Source organism: Tenrec ecaudatus, chromosome 5 (assembly GCF_050624435.1).
Source record: "Tenrec ecaudatus isolate mTenEca1 chromosome 5, mTenEca1.hap1, whole genome shotgun sequence".
NCBI lineage: Eukaryota > Metazoa > Chordata > Mammalia > Afrosoricida > Tenrecidae > Tenrec > Tenrec ecaudatus.
The window spans coordinates 33,184,131-33,195,564 of record NC_134534.1 but is presented as its reverse complement, the minus strand read 5'-3'; positions in this window follow the sequence as shown (position 1 = coordinate 33,195,564).

The window sequence follows — 11,434 nt, the reverse complement described above, 5'->3', positions numbered from 1 at the left end:
TCCGGTTACAAATGCAGAAAGACCCTGCCTAGTGTCATGGACCACTATTTCCTTATTGATTCTGAATACTTTAAAACATCATCCTGTTAAATATTCTAATAAGCATCTATATTGTGAAAATCCTAAAGCAATGCTCTGAACTAGATTAAACTTGGGATGTATTTCCCATACCTGTTAAACTTATAATAAACGGATATATTTTCTATTTCCAGATATCTTGATTGGCAAATTTTACTGGGCCTTCCTCCAAAGACAAGATGAGTGGGCCTCTCTTTTAAAATGCTCCATATCATATTAGATGAGAAAGGATGTACTTCAAAATCTAATAAGTTGTCAACATTGTTAAGAACATTTTAAAGTTTTATCTAGGTGGGTCCACACAACACAAATAAATATCTCTATAAAGTTTCTGCAGTTTTGATATTCACAAAGTACGTTGATTACTTTGCCAGTCACCAGTCAGTACATTCTGGCTCATGGAAATCGTCAGAGTAAAACTACATTCCACAGAATTCTTGAACTAGAATTCTGGGATCCTGGTTATCAGATTAATCCATTGCCCCTTTGTTTCAACAGTCACTATTGTGAGCACTTCAAAGGCAGAAGAGAAACTTCATCCATCAATTCCAGCTTCACCAGTGACTGTGTGAGCTTCTGGTTCCTTATTGGCAGGACTTTTTTTACCTGTATCAATGTAAGGGTGTGGACTAAGAGTAGAACAAAGAACAGAACCGCCACCAAACCATGAAAACCAAACCCATCACCGTCTAGCCTAACTCCAGTGGGCCTTATGGGACAGATAGAATCATTTCTGGGGACTGTACACTTTTCATCAAAAGCAGTTTGCCTCAACTTTCTCCTGTGGAGCAGCAGGTGGATTTGAAGAGGCACCTTTTCAGTTAGCAGTCCAGTGCTTAATGTACTACATCAATAAGGCTCCTTCAGCACAGCCATCAAACCAAAAAAACATAACTCATTACCATCGAGTCAATTCTGACTCAGAGCATGACCAAGCTCATGGCCATTGAGTTGACTTTTATTTCCATGGCAACCCACCTATCTCTGTTGGAAAAAGGAGTGGCATGGGACTGGTAACTGGATGAGTCCATCTAAGTGTAGTTTTACAGGAAAGGGGACCCAGGCAGATGTTTTCTATGTAGTCCTTATTGTTACTAGCATCGGTTTTGTTGCTTGTGTTTTTGAGAATCCTACAAGTCTCTATTAAACTAACTTAGGAGGAGAAAGAAACAGAGACAGGGGCTTGACGTACCTATTTTGTACTATTGTATTTTGGCCTATAATCGGTCATCTTCCAAAGTCATAGCAATCTACAGAGATAATTTCTTTGTTTGATTAGTGAAATATTATAGCTGGTGAATTATCTTTTGAATTGATCAATAATCAAAGGGAAAATGAGTAGAGGAAAACAGGTCGAACTATTTAAACTAAGCACACTTTAAAAAAATTTGTGAAGGTTTTAATCCTGTATTTTACTGATTTTGGTGTTATGGTGCAAACAAACATTGCTTTTTAATAAGCTTGGAAATACATCTGTCACAATTCAAGGCCATCAAGTTGCTTCTAATTCATACCAACCTTCCAGGGCAGAGAACACTTGTCCCTGTGGGCTTCATCAGTAATTCTTCATAGAAGTAGAAAGCCTCATCTTTCTTTTGAGGAGAGGCCAGGGGTTTCGAACTGTTGATCATGGGGTTAGCAGCCCAATGCATAACCATTATGCATCCAAGGCTCTTATAAAGGTTTACAGTTACAGAAACTCACAGACACAGTTCTACTCTGTCCTCAAAGGTCGTTGAGTCAGAATCAGCTCAATAACTGTGAAAGTTTTCATTTCTCTATAGAAGATGATCAATTTTATCAAGAGTTTGAAAACCAGCAGTCTATTGCCAATCAGGCCTACAAACTTATCTTCCTTAATTAGTACAGTTTTGCTTTTTTGCTCGTTTTTCAGCTGATCCTACTTAAATGCTCACTGTTCTCTATAGCGTACACCTGGATTTTGTTGGTTTTGTTATTGTTTCTAACATTACCTGTCTGGCTTCCTAAAGCTGCAGGGTTCACAGTTGCCTGGATTGCTCTTACTGATTTAACCCCACAGGAGTTTCCCCACCCTACATAGGAAAAATTCTGGTCAGTTCAGGTTTGCTATACAGCTCAAGAAAATTAGCATAGTAGGTTGTTTCCTACTTTCCAACGATGATCCTGAGTGTGTAGGTTTTGTTTACCTAATATCTGTTTGTTTACAAGATGTCTATTCTACACCTAAGTCTCATATCTCATTAGAGTAATGAAGAAGGAAAATGACCAACAAGACTGATCTCCAAGAATGCTAAGGATCAGGTCGACCCAAGAGTAAAACACTTAGAAGCAAAGACTGTATCTCTCCAGAAACAATGGTCCCTCTCCTATCACCCAGAGCACAGTGCTTGATAAGAATTCCCTGATCCTCATCTTGCCAACACACAAAGAACACCATCAGATTAGAAACAGAAAGTCAAGGGTCACGAAAAATATGCACAGAAAACTTCCAAGATGAAAGATAAATACGACCACGTACCTTAGGAAAAAATAACAAAGAAGCACAGATGAAACAGATAATTCTTGGGAACTAAAGAAATCTTCAAAAAGAAAGTCTCTAATTACTGGCCTCCGAGAGATAAGAGAAGAGGAAACAGGACAGGATGCTGTAAAAGGAACCTTTAAAAACAAAAATAATTTTAAGAAATTCAAAGATCATCATAAATACAATTTCAATAAAGTCTGGAAGACAAAGCTAACAAAAACTTTCCAGAAAATAACCAAAGTGGTCAAAAGAAAAGGAAGAGAGAAAGAAAAGAAACAAAAAACCAGAAGTATCAGGCCAAGGGAGGAGAAATGCCGTAAGGTTGTTTTTGTTACGTGCCGTTGAGCTGGCTCCAACTGATAGGGATCCTATGTACAACAGAACCAAACACTGCCCGCTCCTGGGCCATCCTCACAGCTGTTATGTTTGAGCCCGTCCTTGCAGCTACTGTGTCACTCCACCTTTTGAGGGCTCTGCCTCTTTCTTGTTGGTCCTCTACTTCAGTAAGAATGATGTCCTCCAGGGACCGGTCTCTACTGATCTAACATAGCCGATGTAGGTGAAAGGCATCTTGCCATCCTCAATCCCAAGATGCAAGCTGGCTCAACTTCTTCCAACACAGGTTTTCTTCATCCTCTGGGAGTCATGTTATACTCAATAGTCTTCATCAATACCATAATTCAGATGTAGAAATTCTCCTTCAGTCTTCCTGATTCATTGGCCAACTTTCACATGCATGCCAGCCCATTGGGAATGGCAGGGCTTGGGCTAGGCACACCTTGGTCTTCAATGCGGCATCTTTGCTCTTCAAGGCTTCAAAGAGGTCTTGTGCAGCAGATTTTTCCCAATGCCATCTACTCTTTGATTTCTGAACTGTTGCTTCCACGAGTGTCAATTATGGATCCAAATGAAATCCTTCACGGTGTCCACCTTTTTCCCTGTTTATCTGGATGCTGTCTTTTGGTTCAGTTATGAGGCTATCTTCACCCCTACCCTCCCTCCCCTGTTGACATTGAGTCGTAATCCATCCAGCCTTTGATTTTCATCAGTGACTGTTTCAAGTCCTCTTTACTCTCAGAGAGCAAGGTTGTGGCATCTGCCCATCACAGGTTGTTAAGGAACCTTCCTTCAATCTTGATATCACATTTTCTCTTCATATCGCCCAGCCTCTCAAATCATTTCTTCAGCATACACATTGAATTGGTAGAAGGACACAATCTTGACACAAACCTTTCCTGATTTTAAATCATACAGTAGTCCTTTGATCTGCTCCAGGGACTGCCTCCTGGCTCAGGTACAGATTCCCTATGTGCACGATGATATTTCTGGAGTTCTCACTCTTCTCAATGCTAGCCATCATTTGGTATGATCACATAGAAGTTCCAGACACAGAGAAGTGATACAAGGGCTTTTCTTAGAACATATGATAAGCCAGACTAAAATGGCTCACTAAGTGGCCAGCTTAGCAAACGGTGTAATGCAGAAACATCATCTTACACTGTGTCATATTCCAGGTGGCTGAGGGTTAAAAGAAGATCCAGAAAGCTCTGAAAGGGTGATGGGAGAGAAATAAGCCAAATGCAATGGATAAGGGGACCAAATGGCATCAGCCTTGTAAGAAAAACACTGAGCACTAGAAGGCAATGAAACAATGTGCTTTTCAGTTGAGAGAAAGCAATGTCCGATCTAGAATCCTGGACTCTTCCAAACTATGAGTCACATCTGAAGGCGCTGTAAAGAAATATGCAGGTTCAATTGCCTCAAAGCTTTCCTTGGAATATGCAATTCCCAGAATTCACACCACTAGAAAACAAGCAGAAGAAAGCAAAATAGAATTGGAAGTTATAATCCATCAAGGAAAACTAAACAGTACCCCGCAAGCCTGGAGTCCGATTCAGGGCCAAATCAAGGGGCTGTCCAGGGTGATGATGATGGTGACAATGAATCTCAGCCCCTGAGAGACATGCTCCAGTGTGGAGCACAGGGATGGAGGCTCTAAGAAGAACACCTGCCCCAGAAAGGGCAAGCTGCTAAGATACCTGCTGTCTTTGAATGCACTCCCCCGGGTGATGGCCTGGGGGGGGGGGGGAGGAGTGGTGGTACACAAACAGCTGAGAATGTACAGAGGGGATGCAAGGATTAATTATAGGAAAATCATAGGGTTGGATCAGAATGAAATGTAATCATAATATCCTATCTAGATGAATTCTTTATTTTATTTATTTAAAAAAATTTTATTGGGGACTTGCACAATTCTTTTCATAATCCATACATACATCAATTGTGCAAAGCACATTTGTACATTTGTTGCCATAATCATTCTCAAAATATTTGCTTTCTACTTGAGCCCTTAATATCAGCTCCTCATTCCCCGCCCTCATGAACTCTTGATAATTTATAAAGTATTATTATTTTGTCATATCTTACACTGTCTAAGGTCTCCCTTCACCCACTTTTTTGGTGTCCATCCCCCAGGGAGGAGGTTATAGGTACATCCTTATAATCGGTTTCCCCTTTCTACCCCACCTTCCCTCTACCCTCCCGGTATCACCACTCTCACCACTGGTCCTGAAGGGGACATCTGTTCTGGATTCCCTGTGTTTCCAGTTCCTATCTGTACCAATGCACATCCTCTGGTCTAGCCAGATTTGAAAGGTAAAATTGGGATCATGATAGTCGGAGGCAGGAAGCATTTAAGAAGCAGAGGAAAGTTGTATGTTTCATCATTGCTTCCATGCGCCCTGACTGACTCATCTCCTTCCCATGACCCTTCAGTAAGGGGGTGTCCAGTTGCCTCGTACAGATGGGCTTTGGGTCTCTACTCTGCACTCACCCTCATTTACAATGATTTAATATTTTGTTCTTTGATTCCTGATACCTGATCCTTTCGACACCTCATGGTTACACAGGCTGGTGTGCTTCTTCCATGTGGGCTTTGTCACTTCTGAGGAATTCTTTATTATTTTCACAGTTTGAAAATTCTTTCTTTTTTTAAAAAATAAATCACTTTATTGGGGCTCTTACAGCTTTTATAACAATCCTTACATTAATTACATCAAACACATTGTACTTATATTGCCATCGTCAACATTGTCTTCCTACCTGAGCCCTTGGTATCAGCTCCTCTTTTTAAAATGATTAATAAAAATATAAATATCATCTTTTGATTTAACCAAAAATTTGGATCAAGTTTGCTTAGGAGGACTCTTTTTTTGTAGTAAATAGGTAGTACCATTAAAACAAACAAACATCCAAAATAAACACCCACACTAATAAAAAGTAAAAAGTCGCTGGAAAACCAAACACATCACACCAGGTGCCCCCAGGAGGGTGAGGATCGAACTGTGCTCCGAGAGTTTTCAGTGGCTGACTTTTCAGATCCCCAGGGCTCTTTCCCAAAGAGCCTCTGAGGGAACTTAACCCTCTGACTTTCTGACTGGCACCTGAGCACTGAAAGAACCACCTCAAAAAGCATTGACAGTGAGTGAGTGGACCTGTGGGAGCAGGAAATGTATTTGGTGTGTATGTATAGGGGGAGTGTGTGTTTGTGTGTGCATGCGTGCATGTGCGCAGAGGAGAGTGGTGGTGGTGGTGGTGAACAAGGGAATGCTAATTTTCATTACGATCATTTAAAAGCTATTTGAACTTTAAATCCAAGTAATCTATTTATTGAACCACAATAAAAATTTATTGTTTTTTTAAAGAGTATATTATTGTCATAATGTCTAACTTTCCTGGCAAGATAAATGTTGAAAATGATAGAATTATCTTTTCAGATGATTCCATTTTCAGTATTTCAGAGCATGGTTCTTCCTAATCGGGTATCTCCAGTGTGCCGTAAACTCCTTCCTAATGTATTATGTTAATATACTTTGGCAAGTAGATAAAGAAATAGGTAAGTGATTTGATTGAGTCTACACACGTAGCAAGTGTTCACCCAAAACAAAAGAAAAAACCAAAAAGAATGCTTAATTCCTTGTTGTGCATTTAGGATTTTATGGCGAACATTAGAGGTTCAAAAATAAAATCCACCATGGTAGTGTAAACATTATTCATGTGAAGTATAACAACATTCATAAAATTTATGTGCTAGGTAATCTGTTATATGGTTATTCAAATGTGGCAAAGTAAAGTTGAAAGTAAAATCAAACATCTGGGCCCAGAATATCCATGAGGGTTATGGATGTGCATGTCAATCGATCATCATGCCCTTGTGGAACTTGACTTTGAAAATGCTAACTTTTTCCAGGACTTGCTCCCGATTGAAGTGATTACCCAAGATCTGTAACTGATAACATCATGGTTTACATTAAAGCTACGGAGTCACCTACTTTGCATTCATAGGAGTTCTTTGCTATTTCAGGTTGTACAGGAGAGAGGGCAAAATATAAAAAAAATAGAGGAAAAAATTATTGGAGGAAAGTAAAAGGCCTTGATTGAGCTTTCTAAATATTCTAACATTCAATAGATTGGACTAAAGTCATAGATGGTTAATTGTTGCCTTGGATTGGACTTCTTGGTTTGCAAGTAACAGGAATCAACTGTTGCTCATATAGGCCAAATAGAAGAAAAAGGAAGAGTGGGAGAACGCTAAATGTTAAAGAGGCATCCGCAAATCAGTGCCATTAAATGCGGTAGCGCAGCCACGGGCCATGATGGGCAGGAACAAGAAATGGATGCCATCTCGGGCTCCCATCTCCACTTCTCTCTAGACACATACTTACTCTCCTCTCTACTGGCAAACTGTGCTATTCTGTCGACATGGTGACAACCATGCCACAACTCCTGAAGTTTGACATCCCCTTCATTTAAGAGATTAATTCAGACATGAAATTCTTGGCATTCAGTCTAGATTCCCAAGAGAGGGTTTGGGGGGTTCAAATTGGAGTCAGGCACCCTGAATGATCCAGTCATCCACCATTCCGGATCATGGGGCTATGCAGCATAAACATGGCTGCCATCTCCACCACTTGGGACTATACGAGTACTGGAAACTGTAGGAATTCCAACAAGACTGCCCAACTATGGACTTGCTTTCTATTTCATTTCATAACGACATGACTGAAGATGACATTATTGGGGATGCAATTCTGAAACAGATGGGCCTGTCTCTTACCCTTACAAACCTTACTATCTAGTTAGATATACTGTGGGTGGGGGGAGGGGTGGACTTATATGTAAGTAGAGTGTTAAATGTTATAAATGGGAAGCAACGTGTGACTTTATGGCATGAAAAAATGGCGTTGTTAGCAACTGGGAAGAGGTACCTCACTTGGGCATGGGGAGTTATTGTGTCTGTCCATGAAAAATGACATTTGAACTAAGATTAAGGAGCCCTGAAGGCACAAGTATTTTGCACTCGGCTGCTAACTGAAAGGTAGACAATTTGAAACCACCAGTTGCTTTGAGGGGGCAAAGACGTCATTTTTATTAAAGATTACAGGCTAGAGAACTATGTGTTGGGATCGACTCAACAGCAATGGGTTTTGGTGGTCCCAACTGGGACTACAAAGGCGCACAGGACTTAACGTGATGAAACAGATGAAGACTAAGGACCATAGACAAGATGGACTCTGTGTGTTACTTGGTTATGTAGACACAGGTAAGTGACACTGACGGTTCCACAGTAAAGTCAGGCTGGAAAACACATGGTGTTTTGGCGTGGCATCCCCAAACGTCATACCCCGACACTAGGTCTTGGGTGCAGGAAGTGTATAGGAAGCTAAAGGCAGAAACAAGTGAGAAAGTGGGAGAAGTGAGAGAGGAAAGAAAAGCCAACGAGGGGCATGTTACCGAGCAGGTTCTCTCTCTGGGAAATTGGGGATGAATCTTGCTGGGAGTTCTGTTCATTTTCATTGGGTAAACTAGGGCCACCTGCCTCTGAATTGGCCCCTGGAGAGTTAAAGTAGCTGAAACATTTAACCACTAGTCCCTTTTATTAGGGCTCTTCCCAGAGTTTAGCTCTCTATCCCTCTGGGTTGTGCCTGAGACCCTGGGGATCTGGAAGAAAGCTCTCAGGCTGAGAGGAAAGCAGCTGGTCCAGGTATGGGGAGAGGTTAGGGCACCTGTAGCTCTAGCGAGCCAGGTGAATAGGGAGCAGGGATTCAAGAGGACTCAGAACAAAGGATTCCCTTTTGTTGTTTTCCCCAAGCACACAGACTTGTTGGGCTTTTCTTGATTGCAAAGACTAGAAAAGCAATTCATGATAGGGGAAGCACAGACACGGCTTTATTGGCTCACATATCTGGAAAACAAACACATAAACAAACCCCAACAAATTATGAGTCCAAAAACAAGTCCTCTGGGTTAACCTTGCTCTTAGGTTCTTATCAGATTCTTCCTCAAGGAAGGCCACCAGCATTTTCAAGTTTGGATTTTCCCAAACGGCACCTTCTCCTTGCTGATTTTAGGAAAAAGTCTCTGGATTGACCCTCGTAAGAACAATTTGAGCTACCAGAGATAGCTGTAGATAGATAGAGGGAATCTTCTGACAGGCCGAGAATTGGGGAGCACCATATTTACTTGATGGGAGCCCTAGTGGGGCACAGTCTAGCACTCAGTTGCTAATCAAAAGTTTGTCAATTCGAAGCCAGTCACCAGGTCTATGGGAGAAAGACAATCCATGAAGCCTGCAGTGTAGACAAAGGCGATGATGGGTCTGTTCTACTCTGATACACAGGGCCACCGTGAGTAGCACATTTTTGACGGCAACTAAGAGCAACAGGCTTGCATCGCATGATCAAATAGTTGAGGTTTAGAAATTCTACAAATGATATCACATCACAGCCTTTTTCGCAGAAGAGAGAAGGCATGCTCTGAAGAAAACATACACACTGCCATCGAGCCAAGTCTAATTCACAATGACCTTACAACGTAAGATATAATTGCGGAGGCTGTAACTCTTGACAGGAGTTGAAAGCCTCCCCTTTCTCCTTCAGAGAGGCTGGTGGTTTAGAACTGCTGACCTTGTGCTTAGCAGTCCAACTTGTAACCTACCGCATAACCATGGCTGGGCAGGCAAAAGCAACCAATGACCTATTCCAATTTGGGGATCACTCCTGTAATCTTCATTTGGCATTTGAAGGTGCAGTATGCATTATATAAACTTAGCAACAAAGAGGTGCTTGTTGTTTCTTAGTTCAACTTATGAGTATCGTCTGTCCGAGTCGTAACAAGTGTATAAAAGATGATCTCAAAGAAAACAAACTTAAATCATACGGTTTTTTAAAAAAAATTCCAGTCTTTCACAAGAAAAGTACACATAAAGAAAACAGTGATTCTTAACCCATATTGAGGCACAGATCCCCCCACCCACACACAGATGTATTTGAAAATAGAATTCAATAGGCCCATTCCTTAGAAAATGACTTGTACATACACATGTCTCTCAAAAGATCAGGAGTCTACCTGAAGCCCCAGTCAAACACCCCCGATCTAGATTGACAGAGTATTTCCAAAGCCCCTGGCTCCTTTGCAAGTAAGCAGATAGTTTTTCTCAGAGTCCCCAAATAGGAATGCCATTTAGCTGTATTGTTGATTTTTATTTTTAAACTGCTGAAATTATAAAGATACACAAATTCTAAACACTATTTTCATATGGCATTCTTATTCCATTCAGTGTCACAATCTTGAATCGAGACAGATAAACTGTATTCAATTTCTGGTGAGGATGTAAGGACCCAAATTAAGTCTTTCTGAAGCTTTTGGATATTGTTTGCTCCCATAATAAGCAGGCAGCTTGCTGCCTAATAAAATGTGGCCTGGGAGGTTGCTTTATCAATTTGTTGATCCCTTGGAGGAAAAAAACACATTTAAAAAACAAATGCCAGAGTGAGACAGACATGAATGCAATTCATTTGCACGGCAGACGTATTTCTGGACTGTTTATGGCAAATAAAATAAGAATTGGTGCATAAAAATGTATTCCTTTCACCGTACTTTTCCTAAATCATATGAGTTTCCAGAATGAACTCTGTGTTGGCAAAAAGTATGCTAGGGTTTCCCTGCCTTTTCCATAAATAATGTTATAGACAGTCGCAAACTTGTGGAAATTCTCAATTGAGCTTGTAAGCTTGCCAGATAAAATTCAGGATGTCCAGCAAAATTTAATTATCAGAATAGCAAGAATTATCTTTTGTAAAATAAGTATGTCTCAAATGTTGTGTAGGGCTTACTTATATTAAAAACTGTTTGTTGTTTATCTAAAAACTTAAAGTGAACCCAGCAGTGTTTTTTAATTTGCCAACTATGGAAGCTGTAAGGTTGTAAATAATATCGTTGTATGCATTTGTAAATACTTTTTTTGCATAATGGTGTGGTTTTATTATTGCTGGCATCTCATGTTGTCAGACATATTAAATGGAACATTTAAGAATGTTTGCCATTATTCTCCCATTGAAGTTGTAATGAAATATTCCAAGCTTTTTCCCCCCTATACAGTAGTCACTGAAAATATCTTCTCACTCCAAAAGAACTTTATGAACTAGTTGAACTAAGACAGATGTTTTCTTTCCATTAGCTCTATCTCAAATCGATTCTTTGAACATTTAAGAAAATATTGTAAAATGTCACGTTATTCTGCTTTTAAAGTAACTTGCATTTTATATGTAATTTAAAATGATTTATCTTTAAAGCAGAAACTTTCTAAACAAACTACCATGTAGACATTACACTGGTGATTCAAGAATATGAATAATTCATTTTTGAGTAACAGAGAAATTATTCTGTGGTGCTCCGTGTACATTTTTACATGTATAGTTAAATAGTAATTTGAAAGACCGAGTATTAGTTGCGAGTTGTGGTTTTTCAAAATCACAGACACATTTGTTGTTGTGGTTTTTCAATAGATGA